The 15661-nt window shown below is 49.3% G+C and overlaps 1 protein-coding gene across 2 annotated transcripts in view; it reads right to left on the bottom strand.

Moving 5' to 3' along the window:
- LOC144479625 (3',5'-cyclic-AMP phosphodiesterase 4C-like) overlaps positions 1–5508 on the bottom strand; it is a 330099-nt gene extending 324591 nt beyond the window's left edge. Inside the window, exon 1 of one of the 2 annotated variants that reach the window (XM_078198561.1) lies at positions 5335–5508. The gene's annotated coding sequence lies outside the window, so the exon portion shown is untranslated. The remainder of the gene's footprint in view (positions 1–5334) is intronic. The other variant, XM_078198559.1, reaches the window with a different exon arrangement.
- Positions 5509–15661: the final 10153 nt, after the last annotated feature.

Here is a 15661-nt window from a genome sequence, read left to right as displayed (position 1 = left end):
TTCCCGCTTGGGTTACTATCGGTGTGGAGTTTGCACGCTCTCCCAGTGTCTGCGTGGGTTTCCTCCGGGTTCTCCGGTTTCCTCCCACAGTCTGAAAGACGTGCTGGTTAGGTGCATTGACCTGGACAGACGCCGGGGTGTGACGACTAGGGGAATTTCGCAGTAACTTCATTGCAGTGTTAATGTAAGCCACCTTGTGATTAATAAATAAACTTTAAAAAACTATTAAAAACTTAAAACCCTTATGGAAGAAAAAAATCTATCATTCACCTGTTCGAAATTTTCTTATTCTGCCCCCCCCATCCCCTCCGCCAGCTGACTTTTGGAGGGAGAGGGTTCCAAATTTCTACCATCACCCATTGTGTGAGGATGTGAAATCACTACTGAACTCTAGCCTGGCTCTACTTTTAAGGTTCAGCCCCCTCGTTCTGCACCTCCCCCTCCCCCCACAGAGAAAACACAGTCTCTATCGACCCCATTAACTCTTTAAATCATCTTCATCTGGTGTCGATAGGAGATGTCACCCCCCTCTCAGTACATAAAAGCTGGAATATTGGACACATAGATGATCCTAGCAAGACTCTGAAAGCGGACACTAGCAAAATTGATTTCACTGGAGTGGCGGAGGATGAGGGGGAACCTGATAGAGGTTTACAAGATTATGACAGGCTTGGATAGAGTGGATAGTCAGAGTCTTTTTCCCCAGGGTCAAAGGGTCAATTAGTGGGGGGGCATAGGTTGAAAATGAGAGGGGGAAAGTTGAACAGAGATGTAAGGGACATGTTTTTGAAACAGAGGGTGGTGAATACCTGGAATGCGCTGCCAAAGGAGGTGATGGAAATAGATTCTATAACAACGTTCAAGAGGCATCTGGATAGATACATGAATAGGCAGGGAATAGAGGGATATGGACCACGTAGAGGCAAGAAAATATTAGATTAGAAAGGCATCTGTGTCGCCACAGACTTGGTGGGCCAAAAGGCCTGTTCCTGTGCTGTACTAAAATCATAGAATCCTACAATACAAAAAGGAGGCCATTCGGTCCATCGAGTCTGCACCAAGCACAATCCCATCCAGGCTCTATCTCCATTACCCTAGCTAATCCCCCTGACACTAAGGGGCAATTTAGCATGGCTAATCCACCTAACCCACACATCTTTGGACTGTGGGAGGAAACCGGGGCACCCAGAGGAAACCCACGCAAACATGGGGATAATGTGAAGACTCCACAAAGACAGTGACCCAAGCCGGGAATCGAACCCAGGTCCCTAGTTCTGTGAGGCAGCAGTGCGAACCACTGTGCCACCCCACTGTTCTTTGTTCTTAAAAAGATGGGACATGTCCAGGGAACTCCCCTGTAAAAGTAGACATGTGGTCATTCACCTCGGTGAAGATTGGGATCTTACTCCGTATCATTCCATATTTAGCAATGAACTCTCGTGGTAGGAATGCTATTGCTTACAGTGGGAGCGATTGGTGCAACATTTCAACCAATCCTCAGCAAGAGGAAGGATTCTGAGGAAGAATCATTTTTAACTCAATTAGATCTCCCTTCCGACCATCACATAAGAAAACGTCCCAAAGTATTCTTTCACAAGAAGAATGATCAAACTAAACCCGAGATTGAGTGACATGAGGAGATACTGGAATTGGTAAACCTGGTCAAACAGGAAAGAGAATATGGGAGAAGAGGGGCTAAAGGGACCAAGGGGGGGGGGGGGGGGTGGAGGAGGGATCAGGACATTGAATTTCATGATCAGCGGAGCAGGCTTGAAGGACCAATGGCCTACTCCTGCTTCTAGTTTCTACATTTCTATGTTTCAGGAGGGAATTCCAGAGTTTCGTGCTGAGGGATCTGAAGGACACGGCTGCCAATGGGAATCGGGGATCTGGGAGAGGGCAGGATTAAAGGAGTGCAGAGACCATGGTGGTTCATGGGGCTGGAGGAGGCAACAAGACAGGGATGGAAGACAGCATGGCGGGATTTGATCAGTCTCCGGCGAGGGCAAGCTGTATTTCTGGACTGTTTATTGTTTTTCTTGATGTGATCTGATTTCCTGCCCCTTGTCATTATCTGGTGAAGAGATGCTGACACAGTAACTGGTTCCTCCCACACTCTCCAACTTTATCTGATACACAACAGGAAACGGCAGAGTGAACATGCCAATGCGAAACTGGGCACGAGGCAGCTAAATTGTGCCCAGTGACTGACAGGAATAAAGGAATGTCCCAACATGGCACTACGGAGCAGGAATCTTCCTCTTTATGCCCACTTACCGTTACAATGGCAAGATCTGGGAAAATTATTCATGAAACATATGTTACAAGGGCAATCTCTCTCATCTCCTCGGGGCACTGACCCTCTACTGGCAGGTAGCCTCCCTCATCCAAATGTCCAATTGGACAATGAATGTTAGCAAACTATTTGGCTGTGGTAGGCCTCAGAGTCAAGGCCAATCCTGTGATGTTCACATCTGCAGCCACTTGCCAGTTTGACACCACTGGACGGAGAATAGGAGACTGAGGTCAATTGTACCACCCGCCATAGATCAGTGAACACAACATGGAGTGCGAAAGCAGCCTAAAGTCTGCCTAGTACTAATAACCGCATTGGGAACACATCCACCCTCCCCGAGGGCAATAATCTCGAGAGAGCAAAATAGACTGACCAAACAGAACAAAGAAAATATCTTTGTTGGAGAAGTACAAATATCAGATATGGAGGACAGAGTTTTCCAGCCCCTCCCACCAGTGGGATTTTCCAGTCCTGCAAAGTTGACCTTGCTGAGAGTTCCCCAGCAACGGGACGGGTGAGGGATGCAAATTGCCATCAAATTCAGCGGGACCGGATGAACCTGCCGGCAGCCAATTGTGTGCTTCCCCCGCTGCGAAAAAGCCCAGTGTGGGGGTTCTGGAAAATTCTGGCCTCAATTATTCCAAAGCTCTCCTGGCCAGCGTCTTATTTTCCACCATTTGTAAAGGTGAGGTCATCCAAAGCCTAGCTGCCTGTATCCTTCCTCGCCCTCTTTAGGTCAAACCAAATAAACAAACTCAGATTACCGGGCGGCACGGTAGCACAGTGGTTAGCACTGCTGCTTCACAGCTCCAGGGACCTACGTTCGATTCCCGGCTTGGGTCACTGTCTGTGTGGAGTTTACACGTTCTCCTCGTGTCTGCGTGGGTTTCCTCCCACAGTCCAAAGATGTGCGGGTTAGGTTGATTGGCCATGCTTAAAAATTGCCCCCGAAATGCGTAGGTTAGAGGGATTAGCGGGTAAATATGTAGGGATATGGGGGTAGGGCCTGGGTGGGATTGTGGTCGGTGCAGACTCGATGGGCCGAATGGCCTCCTTCTGCACTGTAGGGTTTCTATGATTTCTATGAGATTAAGTCAGGACAAAGTAAAAGGGGCAGCTCCCCAAAAGGAGGGGAGGGGGGGAAAACAGCCCGAACAGAAATCAAAGTACAAAGGAAACTTAAAAACATCAAATTAAAACGTGATTGTCAAGGTCAATAACACACCCCAACCCCTGCGGTGCCCAACGGGTGCAGAAGGCGTCAACCGCGCCCGTGGACACCGCATGCTCCCTCTCCAGGGACACCCGGCCGCGAACGTAGCCGCGGTAGAGGGGAAGACAGTCAGGATGGACGGCCCCCTCGATCGCCCGCTGCCTGGACCGGTAAATGGCACATTTCGCCAGGCCCAGGAGCAGGTTCACGAGGAGGTCACCATCCCGACCCTCCCCTCTCCCCACCGGGTGTGCGTAGATCAGGAGCGTGGGACTGAAGTGCAAACAAAACATCAATAAAAGGTTCTTTAGGAAAACAAAAAGGGAGTGCAGCTTAAGACACAAAACATAGACATAGTCCACGGACTCCACAAGGCTACAGAAAGGGCAGTCTTCGGAGCCCGTGAACCCTACAGTTGTGTGGAACTGCTGCATGCATCACCCTCCACCCCAGGTCCCCGACGTAATTGGGGGAGATCCCTCCGTAGAGGGACCTCCAGCAGGGACCTCCGCCACCCAGCGGCCCTTATTCACCAGTCTCCCCTGTTCTCACTGACTTCCATTGTTTTCCAGTCTCAACCTTAAAAATTCACACCCTTGTTCTCAGATCCCTCCACAGCCTCATCTCTCTCCCTGCCTCGGTCATCTCCTCTATTCACATAACCCTCCGAGTTATCCGTGCTCCTCCGATTCTGGCCTCTTGAACATCCCTGGGCTTACCACTGGCGAGCGTGCTCAGACCCTAGGCTCTTGACTTCCTTTAACCTTTCCACCCCTCTCTCCACCTTAACGACACTCTGTGAAACCCACCTAGAAGATCACAGAATCCCTACAGAACATAAAGGGGCCATTCGGCCCATCAAGTCTGTACCGACCAGATTCCCACCCAGGCCCTATTCCTGCAACCCCACATGTTTACCCTGCTAATCCCCCCGACACTAGGGGCAATTTTTCATGGTCAATCAACCTAACCCGCACATCTTTGGATTGTGGGAGGAAACAGACACAGGGAGAATGTGCAAACTCTACACAGACAGTGACCCAGGGCTGGGATTGAACCCGGGTCCCTGGTGCCGTGAGGCAGCAGTGCTAATCACTGTGCCACCGTGCCTCCCCAAATTTTCTGATCACCTCCATGATCAAGCTCTCGATCATCTGCCCTATTGTCTGCACATGTGACTCAGTGACATATTTTGCTCTATTGTATCTCAGGGCGTTTTGTATTAAAAATATAATAAATACAATTTATCATTGTTATTAACTAAAGTAGAAAAAATACTTCATAATATTGTATGGAATTTAAAATAAAGTGTAAAGACTAGTTTCTTCCCCCTATCACCATATCCTTTCTCTGCCATGTGTTAATCCAGCTCAACCCTTAAATGTATCTGTACTATTCACCTCGAACACTCCCTGTGGTTGTGAATTCCACATTCTCACCACTCGGGAAAGAAGTTTGTCCTGAATTCATTAGTGATTATCTTCTACTTATGACCCTTGGTTCAGGTCCCCCCACCACGTCACCCGATCACTTTCCAAGCTTTAAAAGATCTCGATCTGGTCACTCCTTAACCAGAAGTTAAAGCCTCATCAGTTTTCCTGATAGCTGTAACCTCTCCGTTTTCTGATCTCATCCAAAGTGAATCTTTTTCCTCGCATCTTCTCCAATAACCTTTTACCCTCTGGAAGCCAGAACTGGTAGCTCTTAATTGTCCCATCGATAAATTAACTTTAGTAAGTAGCCACGCAGCATATCACTAAGTTCCATTGACAGCACGGGAGCTTGTCGGTTACAAAGCTTTTACAAGTTAATGATATTTTCCTACCAGTTTTCAGTAAGTCCAGTCGATAGAAGCATTTATCGGCAAGGCACCAAAACCCTGCCGAGAGTTAAAAGTCCTGTGTTTCCTTCCCCAGTTTCAACCTTCACTGTGACTCGCGCTTAAATTGAATTTTCTGCATTAAGAATCAGCTGGTTCCTGTTTGCTGACAGACAGCGTGCCCTTGCCTCAGCCTGTGGTTCGCCAGACCTCGGTGTTGACATCCAACACTCCTCCTCCTCCAGACCTGACAGGTTTTACTGTGTGTGAAACGTAACCCTGTTTGCTAAATATTCCCAAAGCTCTGATAATCGAACATTATCAGCTGTGCCAAATTAACCCTTTCTGAGACAAACTGTGTCTTTAATCAGAAGCAGGAAATGGTTGAGAAAGGTTCAAATTAGTTTATAAACTGGATTTTACTTTTGCTGTCACAGTTAAAGACTTCCTCCGAGCAGCACCCTGCACCCCAACACACACAGCTTCCAACAACCAGAGAGGAAACTGCTCCTGACTCCTTCAAGAGACATGAACATCGCCGGCTAGGCCAGCATTTATTGCCCATTCCTAGTTGCCCTTGAGAAGGTGGTGGTGAGCTGCCTTCTTGAATCGCTTAAATTCAAGTGGTGTAGGCACACCCACAGTGCTGTTAGGGAGGGAGTTTGACCCAGCCACAGTGAAGGAATGGCTGATATATTTCCAATTCAGGATGGTGATGATGGCTTGGAGGGAACTTGCAGGTGGTGGTGTTCCCATGTATCTGCTGCCTTTGTCCTTCTAGATGGCAGCAGGTGTGGGTTTGGATGGTGGAAATCTCCCACGATTGATTGAGGACAACAACATTTAGATTTCCCGCAAGGTTGATCAGAGATGGACATTGAACGTCTTGCCAGCAATGCCCACATCCCATTAACAAATAAAAATGAGTTTACTTCTGAATTTCAGCACCTGCTTAAGACCCACCTGGAAATGTTACTGACACGGGTTGTATAAAGAAAATAAACTATTGCATTTATATAGCACCTCAGGATGTATCAAGTGCCTTATGGCCAATGAAAAACATTTAGAAGTGCAGTCATTATTGTAATGTAGGAAATGCAGTAGCCAATTTGTTCACAGCAAGCTCCCACCATAAGCAATGATTTTAAAAATTATTTCATGGTCCATAAGCATGGCTGGCTAGACATTTATTGCCCATCCCTAATTGCCCTTTGAGAAGGTGGTGGTGCGCTGCCTTCTTGAGCCGCTGCAGTTTATGTGGTGCAGGTGCACCCATAGTGCTGTTAGGGAGGGAGTTCCAGGATTTGACCAGTGACAGTGAAGGAATGTTAATATGTTTCCAAGTCAGGATGGTGAGTGACTTGGAGGGGAACGGGCAGGTGGTAGTGTTCCCAGGTATCTGCTGCCCTTGTCCTTCGAGATGGCGCAGGTCAAGAGAGTTTGCAACGTATTGTTGAAGGAGTTTGTAAGCCTTGGTGAGTTGCTGCAGTGCATCTTGTAGATGGTACACGCAGTTGTCGCTGTGCATCACTGATGGAGCGAGTGAATGCTGAAGGTGGTGAATGAGGTGGCAATCTAACGGCTGCTTTGTCCTGGATGGTGTTGAGCTTCTTGGGTTTTGTTGGAGCCGCACCCATCCAGGCAAGTAGAGAGTATTGCATTACACTCCTGACTTGTGCCTTGTAGATGATGGACAGGCTTTGGGGAGTCAGAAGGCGCAGGAATCCTAGTGTCTGACATGTAGCCACAGATGTGATAAATAGCCTGATAGTCGGTTTTTCCTGATAATATAGACCCAGAACGCTGGGCAGGAATTCCCATTGCTATTCTTTGCAATGCTGCCATGGAATCTTTGACTGTGGGTCCCAGACTCAGAGAGTGAGAGTGTTTACTGTTGATCCCAAACTGGGAGGGTGGGATAGTTTATTGTGGATACCAGACTCGGAAAGTGGGATAGTTTATTGTGGATCCCAGACTGGGAGGGTGGGATGGTTTACTGGGTGAATGGCAGCATCAATGAGACAAACTCAATGGTCCATTTGGAAAGTTCCAGAATGTAAAGTGGACTCTACGGAGTTTTCTACGGGAATTGTAGTGGGCAGGGTGACGGACCATGCGAAGGTTGGTTGACCTTGGATGGGATTTTCCAGTTTTGGGGCGAGTGCAGTCAGAAACTCCGGCCCAGAATGTGATAAGTTGGTTCTCCGGTGTCTTTAAGGGTGATGTGTAAGATACTGTCTCTCCTTTTCTATCAAAACCCTTTACGATTTTAAACATCTATATTAAATCTCCCCTTAACTTTCCCAAGAAAAGGAGAACAATGCCAGCTTCTCAACTCCTTCAACATTACAAATGCCAACCAGATGTTTATCACATGAGATGTTATGGGAAATGCATTAATTAAATAATTTCTATTACTGCTACTAACATTAAATAACCGATTGACTGCGGATGAAACAAGATGGTGCAGATGGTGAGGAGAAAGATGTGAATGCGCAAGACAAAGTGACCAAGAGAAAGTAAAAATAGATAAAGATAGAGTCTGGGTGCGGTACTGAGGGAGTGCCGCACTGCCAGAGGGTCAGTACTGAGGGAGTGCCGCACTGTCAGAGGGTCAGTACTGAGGGAGTGCCGCACTGTCAGAGAGTCAGTACTGAGGGAGTGCTGCACTGTCAGAGGGTCAGTGCTGAGGGAGTGCCGCACTGTCAGAGGGTCAGTACTGAGGGAGTGCTGCACTGTCAGAGGGTCAGTACTGAGGGAGCCCTGCACTGACAGAGGGTCAGTACTGAGGGAGTGCCGCACTGTCAGAGGGTCAGTACTGGGGGAGTGCCGCACTGTCAGAGGATCAGTGCTGAGGGAGTGCCGCACTGTCAGAGGGTCAGTACTGAGGGAGTGCTACACTGTCAGAGGGTCAGTACTGACCGAGTGCCGCACTGTCAGAGGGTCAGTACTGAGGGAGTGCGGCACTGTCAGAGGATCAGTGCTGAGGGAGTGCCGCACTGTCAGAGGGTCAGTGCTGAGGGAGTGCCGCACTGTCAGAGGGTCAGTGCTGAGGGAGTGCCGCACTGTCAGAGGGTCAGTACTGAGAGAGTGCCGCACTGTCAGAGGGTCGGTGCTGAGGGAGTGCCGCACTGTCAGTGGGTCGGTGCTGAGGGAATGCTGCACTGTCAGAGGGTCGGTGCTGAGGGAGTGCCGCACTGTCAGAGGGTCAGTGCTGAGGGAGTGCCGCACAGTCAGAGGGTCAGTGCTGAGGGAGTGCCGCGCTGTCAGAGGGTCAGTGCTGAGGGAGTGCCGCACTGTCAGAGGGTCAGTGCTGAGGGAGTGCTGCACTGTCAGAGGGTCAGTACTGAGGGAGTGCCGCACTGTCAGAGTGTCAGTGCTGAGGGAGTGCCGCACTGTCAGAGGGTCAGTGCTGAGGGAGTGCTGCACTGTCACAGGGTCAGTGCTGAGGGAGTGCTGCACTGCCCTCTTTGAAATGAGGCATTAAACAAACCTCCTGTCTGCCCCTTCAGATCGATTTTAAAGATCCCATGACACTATTCCAAGGTGTGGAGATGCCGGCGTTGGACTGGGGTAAGCACAGTAAGAAGTCTCACAGCACCAGGTTAAAGTCCAACAGGTTTATTTGGTAGCAAATACCATAAGCTTTCGGAGCAATGCTCCTTCGTCAGATGGAGTGGTCTCTGTTCTCAAACAGGGCACAGACACAGAAATCAAATTACAGAATACTGAATACAGCAAGGGCATCTCTTTAACCTGTGTTGAATGCTCCCTCCACCCACATTGTCTGTACATTTAAGACCTGGCTGGCTGTAGAGATTTGCATTCTAATCAGTATTCTGTAATTTGATTTCTGTGTCTGTGCACTGTTTGAGAACAGAGACCACTCCATCTGACGAAGGAGCATTGCTCCGAAAGCTTATGGTATTTGCTACCAAATAAACCTGTTGGACTTTAACCTGGTGTTGTGAGACTTCTTACTGTGCTATTCCAAGGGACAGGGGCGATCTCCGCAGTGTCCTGGAGCAATCCTGGTCAAAATCTGCTCATCACCACAGTGCTGTTCATGGGATCTTGCTGTGCAGAAATTGCTTGTCATGTTTCTTACCGTGCCCACATTTCAGGGACGCACTGTAAGGCAGTTTGGAGTGTGTCGAAATGCACTTTACAAATGCCAGCTCTTTCTCGCACCTCTGGCGTTTTGCAAGTTTACCCCAGTCATTTGTAACTTCTGCATCTGAAAACGACCTGAAGCAAAACATTGTGTAATCTGGAGGTTTGAAATAAAACAGAATATTCTGGAAAGACTCAGCAAGGCTGGCAACACGTACGGAGAGTTAGCATTTCAGGACAATGACATTTCAGCAAGGGCATTGGCTGCATTTTTCCCAAAATTCCAGAGTGCTGGATCAATCAAGAAAAGCTGGGAGAAAGTTGCAGGCTTCATGTTCGCCTTTTCCTGCCTGAGTAAATGGCACTCTGTGTAAGAGCGCTGGCGAGGACCATGCAGCCAGCTGGAGGGGCGGGGCCTAATCACTTCGGCTAAACCAGGATTCTGAGGTTAGGGCTGTCACGACTTTAATCAGCCAATTGAGATTAGCCCGTTAGAATATCAACTCCCTGATTAAGGGCCAAATTGATGGGCCAATCAGGGAAACTTATTGCTTTGTATTTAACGAGGCGTGTCAGTTCCTCTATGATTCCGAGTGTAGACTGCCAACTGACAGCACTCTGTGTGCTGTTGTCAGACTTGTAAATAAAGGGATTTTGGTGAAGGGACTTCTACCTCCGAGGATTTATTAAAAGGACACAGTTTTTAAAGGGTGCTCCGACCTCAGAATCACATTTAAGGCCCCCCTCCCCAATGGACATTTGGACACATCCCAAGGAGATCAAGGCCCCCACCCCCGGCAGGCTTCGGGCTCCCTCCTCCCCCACCTGCAGGCTTCGGGCTCTCCCCACCCGCCGCAGGCTTCGGCCTCGCCCGCTCCCCCCCCCCCCCCCTCCCCCCCGCAGGCGTCGGGCTCCTCCCTCTTCCTCCCACCACACATAAGGGGAACCGCCTGGTCAATGAGAAGGGTTACATTGCCGGTCACATCCTCTGTGGCACTGGGCCCTCCATGTGCCCCCCCCCCCCCCCACCTGCCAGGGGACACTGCCAGGGTGCCAGGGGGGCACAATCCAGCATTGTGCCTCAAACCCCTACAGGCACCTCTGACCCCGGCAAGGTTAGCCTTTTGCAAAAGCAGCAGCGATTCTCACCAGAAGTTGAGATCTCGCTGGGGAAATCCCATTTCTGGCCGCGCGCGAGATCTCGCGGCCACTCTTCGATTTGTGCCCAAGGCTAACAGGACCATTGGGCAGAGCTTTCCAGCCCCGACACCGACAGACATCGCCGCGGGCGGGATGGGAAATTCCGGGAGGGCCATTAACAGCTCCAGATTTTCCTGTCCCGCCCGGGAAACAGAAAGTCCTGCCTGTGAACTCTGCTCCTCTCTGCCTGATCTGCCGATTACTTTCAGCAGTTTCTGTTTATCACTGACCTTCTCAAGCGCAATTAGGGATGGGCAATAAATGTTGACCTAGTCAGCGAAGACCACATCTCGTTAACGAATAAATTTTAAAAAGAACTCATTAATCGGGTTAAAAGGATTGATTTCCATCCAGATGTTTATATATCAGGGCACGCAGTGTAACCCAGACACTGGTTTATATTTCAGCCATTTAAAGACAGTTTAAAACTACACTTTGATTCGCAGATCCATGGACGCTCCCTGTACTTTGATTCTTTAAGTGCTGTTATGGACACGTGCCAATCTGTTTATTGCCCCAGTGTCTATTTTGCCGTGACTTAACTCCACATTCAAATTGCAACGCAGAAGAATAAGGAGGCTACCTCGCCAATTAAATCTGTTCCATCTTTAATGAAGGAAATGGAAAACTGGCATAGGATCACACACCCAGCAGCTGGATCCGGAGAGACTGAGCTATGGGTTTCCTCCAGGGAACTCTCCGTCTTTCAACACACTCAAAAAAGTCCCGAACTTTGGATCCAGCTATTTGATGGCCCCTTCATCTTTCCTCTTTGCTGTTTGAATGTCCCAATACATCATAACACAGAGGACTTTGGGGAAGGAGTAGGCTATTCGGCCCTTCGAGTCTGCTCTGCTATTCGATAAGATGATGGCTGGGATTTTTCGCCCACCCGGAAAATCCCAGCGATGGCTGAGTGTTATTATCGCTAGACTATTCATCCAGACACTCAGCTAACATTCTGGGGACCCAGGTTTGAATCCCGCCACAGCAGGTGGTGGAATTTGAATTCAATAAAAGAAATCTGGAATTAAGGATCTACTGAGGACCACAAAACCACTGTTGATTGTTGGAAAACCCCATCTGGTTCACTAATGTCCTTTAGGGAAGGAAATCTGCCGTCCTTACCTGGTCTGGCCTACATGTGATTCCAGAGCCACAGCAATGTGGTTGACTCTCAAATGCCCTCCAAAATGGCCGAGCGAGACACTCAGTTCAAGGGCAACTAGGGCTGGGCAACAAATGCTGACCAGCCAGCGACGCCCATGTCCCACGAATGAATAAAAAAAAGTTTTTCTATCAAACATCTGTCCCACTCTCCCATAAATATATTCAGTGGCCCTCAGCCTCTGGGGAAAATAATTCCACAGACTAATGACCCTCAGAAAATAAAAATTCTCATCTCCGTCTTAACAGGAGGCAACTTATTCTGAAACCAAGTCCCCTAGTTCTGGTCTTTCTCACAAGTGGGAACACCCTCATGCTATCCACCCTATCAATTCCCCTCAGGATCTTACGTGTTTCGATAAGATCACCTCTCATTCTTCCAAACTCCAATGGACACTGGGCCCACACTGTTCCACCTTTCTTCATAAGATAAACCCTTCGTCCCAGGAATGAGTCAGATGAATTTTCTCCTACCTGCTTCCAACACAATTATATCTTTTTTCCAATAAGAAGACCAAAGCTGTACACAGTATTCCAGGTGTATCCCAGTGTTCTCGACGGTAGCACAGTGGTTCGCACGGCTGCCTCACAGCGCCAGGGACCCGGGTTCAATTCCGGCCTCGGGTCACTGTCTGTGCGGAGTTTGCACATTCTCCCCGTGTCTGCGTGGGTTTCCTCCGGGTGCTCCGGTTTCCTCCCACAGTCCAAAGATGTGTGGGTTAGGTGGATTGGCCATGCTGAATTGCCCCTTAATGTCCAAAGATGTGTAGGTTAGGGAGATTAGCAGGTTAAGTATGTGGGGTTACAGGGATAGGGCCTGGGTAAGATGTTCTGTTGGAGGGTCGGTACAGACTTGGTGGGCCGAATGGCCTCCTTCTGCATTGTAGGTACTCCATGATTCTATGTGGTCTCACCAATGCCCTGTACAGCTACAGCAAAACATCCTGAATTTTAATATTCCATTCCCCTTGCAATAAACACCAACATTCCATTTTCCTTCCTAATCATTTACTGGACTTACAGGCTAACGCTTCCTGATTCATGCACCATGACACCCAGACCTCTCTGTGACTCAGGGTTCTGCAATCTCTCTCCATTTAAATAATTTACTATTTTTCCATTCTTCCTGCCAAAGTGGATAAGTTCACATTTTCCCACGTTATGCTCCACATGCCAATTTCTTACCCACTCGCTTGATCTGTCTATATCACTTGCAGGCTCTTCTTGGTCCTCCTGACATCTCTCTCCAAGACCAAGCTTGGTGTCCCTGGGACATTTCGCTATCAAACATCCGGTCCCTTGATCCAACTCATTGATATAGATTGTAACTGGCTGAGGTCCCAGCACGGATCCCCATGGCACTGCACTAGTCACCTCTTGTCAAGCTAAGAAAGACCCGTTCATCCCAACTGTCTGTTTCCTATTAGCTAACCCATCCTTTACCACACTGACATGTTACCCCCTGCACCACGAACTCTGACCTTGTGTACAAACCAGTCAAGGGCCAACGGGGGTTTGGGGAGGAGGTAGGTCGGTTGAACATGGGAAAAGGTAGTTAGATGGGATTGAGCGGAGAAGACAGCACCTTTGATTGTAAAACATTTGAAACACCTCATGAGGCCCTGTGGTCATCTCTGACATGAACAAGTCATAAGAACTTAAGAACATAAGAACTAGGAGCGGGAATAGGCCATCTGGCCCCTCGGGCCTGCTCCACCACTCAATAAGATCATGGCTGATCTTTTTGTGGGCTCAGCTCCACTTCCCGCCCGCTCACCATAACCCTTAATTCCTTTTCTGTTCAAAAATTTATCTATCCTTGCCTTAAAAACATTCAATGAGGTAGCCTCAACTGCTTCACTGGGCAGGGAATTCCACAGATTCACAACCCTTTGGGTGAAGATGTTCCTCCTCAACTCAGTCCTAAATCTGCTTCCCCTTCTTTTTAGGCCATGCCACTTTCTCTCCAATCCTTTCTCTCTGCTTCTCGAGGGACTTGAGGCTACATTTTATGGGGTGGGGTCTGCCCGGAAGGAACGTTGGCTGGAAGCTGATATACTCCAAGGAAGCCCACCCTGAAGGGACTTCTACCACTCACTGGGAGAAAGCCCCACTCTTGGCAGCTGCTGGCCAATCTGATTGGCTGGCAGCTCCACCAGTCCAGGCAGAGCTCAGTAATGGACGCTGCTGGGACTGCAGGAAGAAGCTCTGAGGTGATGGCGGCGGCCTCAGAACGGGAAGTCCTGGGTTTCAGGACTTGGAGGCATCCTGGAACCGAAGGGGGGATGGGGGGGGGGGGGGTGCGGAGGGATGAGGTGGGGGGAGAATGGGGTGAGGAGCCAGGATTTGGAGGGTGGTTGCCCAGGAGGAAGAGGGAGTGATATTTTGGGGAGGTTATCCCCCGATGCACCCAGCTGGGCACCCCCATCCCTCCCCAGATGAAGTGCCATCTTTCCTTCCCACCATTTCTGACCTGCCCACATCCGCCTGTCCACTCCCAGCCAGTTTGTGCTGTATATTATTCAAGTCAATAACTTTGCTATTAAGCCTAATTTAAAGATAGTAGGTGGGTTGCCTATTTTGGTGCCACTTAGCCTTTTAGGAGGGTCGGCTCGTGGGTGAATGGGAAGCTTTTGGGCTGGTCACCTGACCTACTTTACAAGCCACCACCTCACTGCTGAAAACGCACTGCGGAGGGGCAGGTACAGTCCAGCCTTTAGTCATTTTTATTTTAGTCAGATGTTGACAGCAAAAGTCTGATTGTACAAACCCACTGTGTTGTCACTTCCTCTCGGACTAGATCTTCAGTCGTCAACAACTGATAACATCTATTGTTCATCAGATAACAAACTCTATTAAACCATTAAAGAGGTGGGGTTACATTCCCAAAGTGTTCCACAATCGCGTTCCCTGTGGTTGTCAATTCTCAATGTTATTGACAACAAATTCATTCCCAGATGTTCTAAACCACGGGACTCTGAACTTCCTCAGGTCACCACTTGGAATACCTGCCTTATGGTTCGCTCTCTCACCTCTGAATCGGCAAGTTCTGCTGTGGAGATTCAAGCTCAAAGCCCAGGCCATCTCGCCTCACACAGTACTGGGGGCGGGGGGGGGGGGGCTGGTGGTGGCAGGGGGGGATGTGACCCTTCAGGGAGTCAAGGTTCCTGCTACCCCAGCAGCTGGCATTATCTTCAGTTTGGGCAGGAGAATTCTTCAAAAGAACATATGAAATAGGAGAGGGGGGGGGGGAGATCTTCCGGCCCCTCGAGCCCGCTCTGCCGGTTAATACTATCAATACTTCCTCGCACACTCCTCGATTCCACCAGAGACCAAAATCTGCCCATGCCAGCCTCAAAAATATTCAATATGGAGCATCCACAACCCACCGGGGGAAAGAATTCCAAAGATTCGCAGCCTTTGAGTGAAGAAATTTCTCGTCATCTGAGTCATCGAATCAAAGAGCAATACAGCACGGAAACAGGCCCATCGGCCCAACCGCTCCATGCTGACACAGTGCCCTCCCAGCTAGTCCCAATTGCCCGTGTTTGGCCATATCCCTCTAATCCTTTCCCATCCATGTGGGCGACACGGTGGCACAGTGGTTAGCACTGCTGCCTCACAGCACCGTGGACCCGGGTTTGATTCCCGGCCTTGGGTCAAAGAACAAAGAAAATTACAGCACAGGAACAGGCCCTTCGGCTCTCCAAGCCTGCACCGACCATGCTGCCCGACTGAACTAAAACCCCCTACCCTTCCGGGGACCATATCCCTCTATTCCCATCCTATTCATGTATTTGTCAGGGCGCCCCTTAAAAGTCACTACCGTATCCGCTTCCACTACCTCCCCCGG

Source organism: Mustelus asterias, chromosome 26 (assembly GCF_964213995.1).
Source record: "Mustelus asterias chromosome 26, sMusAst1.hap1.1, whole genome shotgun sequence".
NCBI classification, from domain to species: Eukaryota; Metazoa; Chordata; class Chondrichthyes; order Carcharhiniformes; family Triakidae; genus Mustelus; species Mustelus asterias.
The sequence above is the reverse complement of the archived record's forward strand: the minus strand, read 5'-3'. Positions and strand labels throughout refer to the sequence as shown.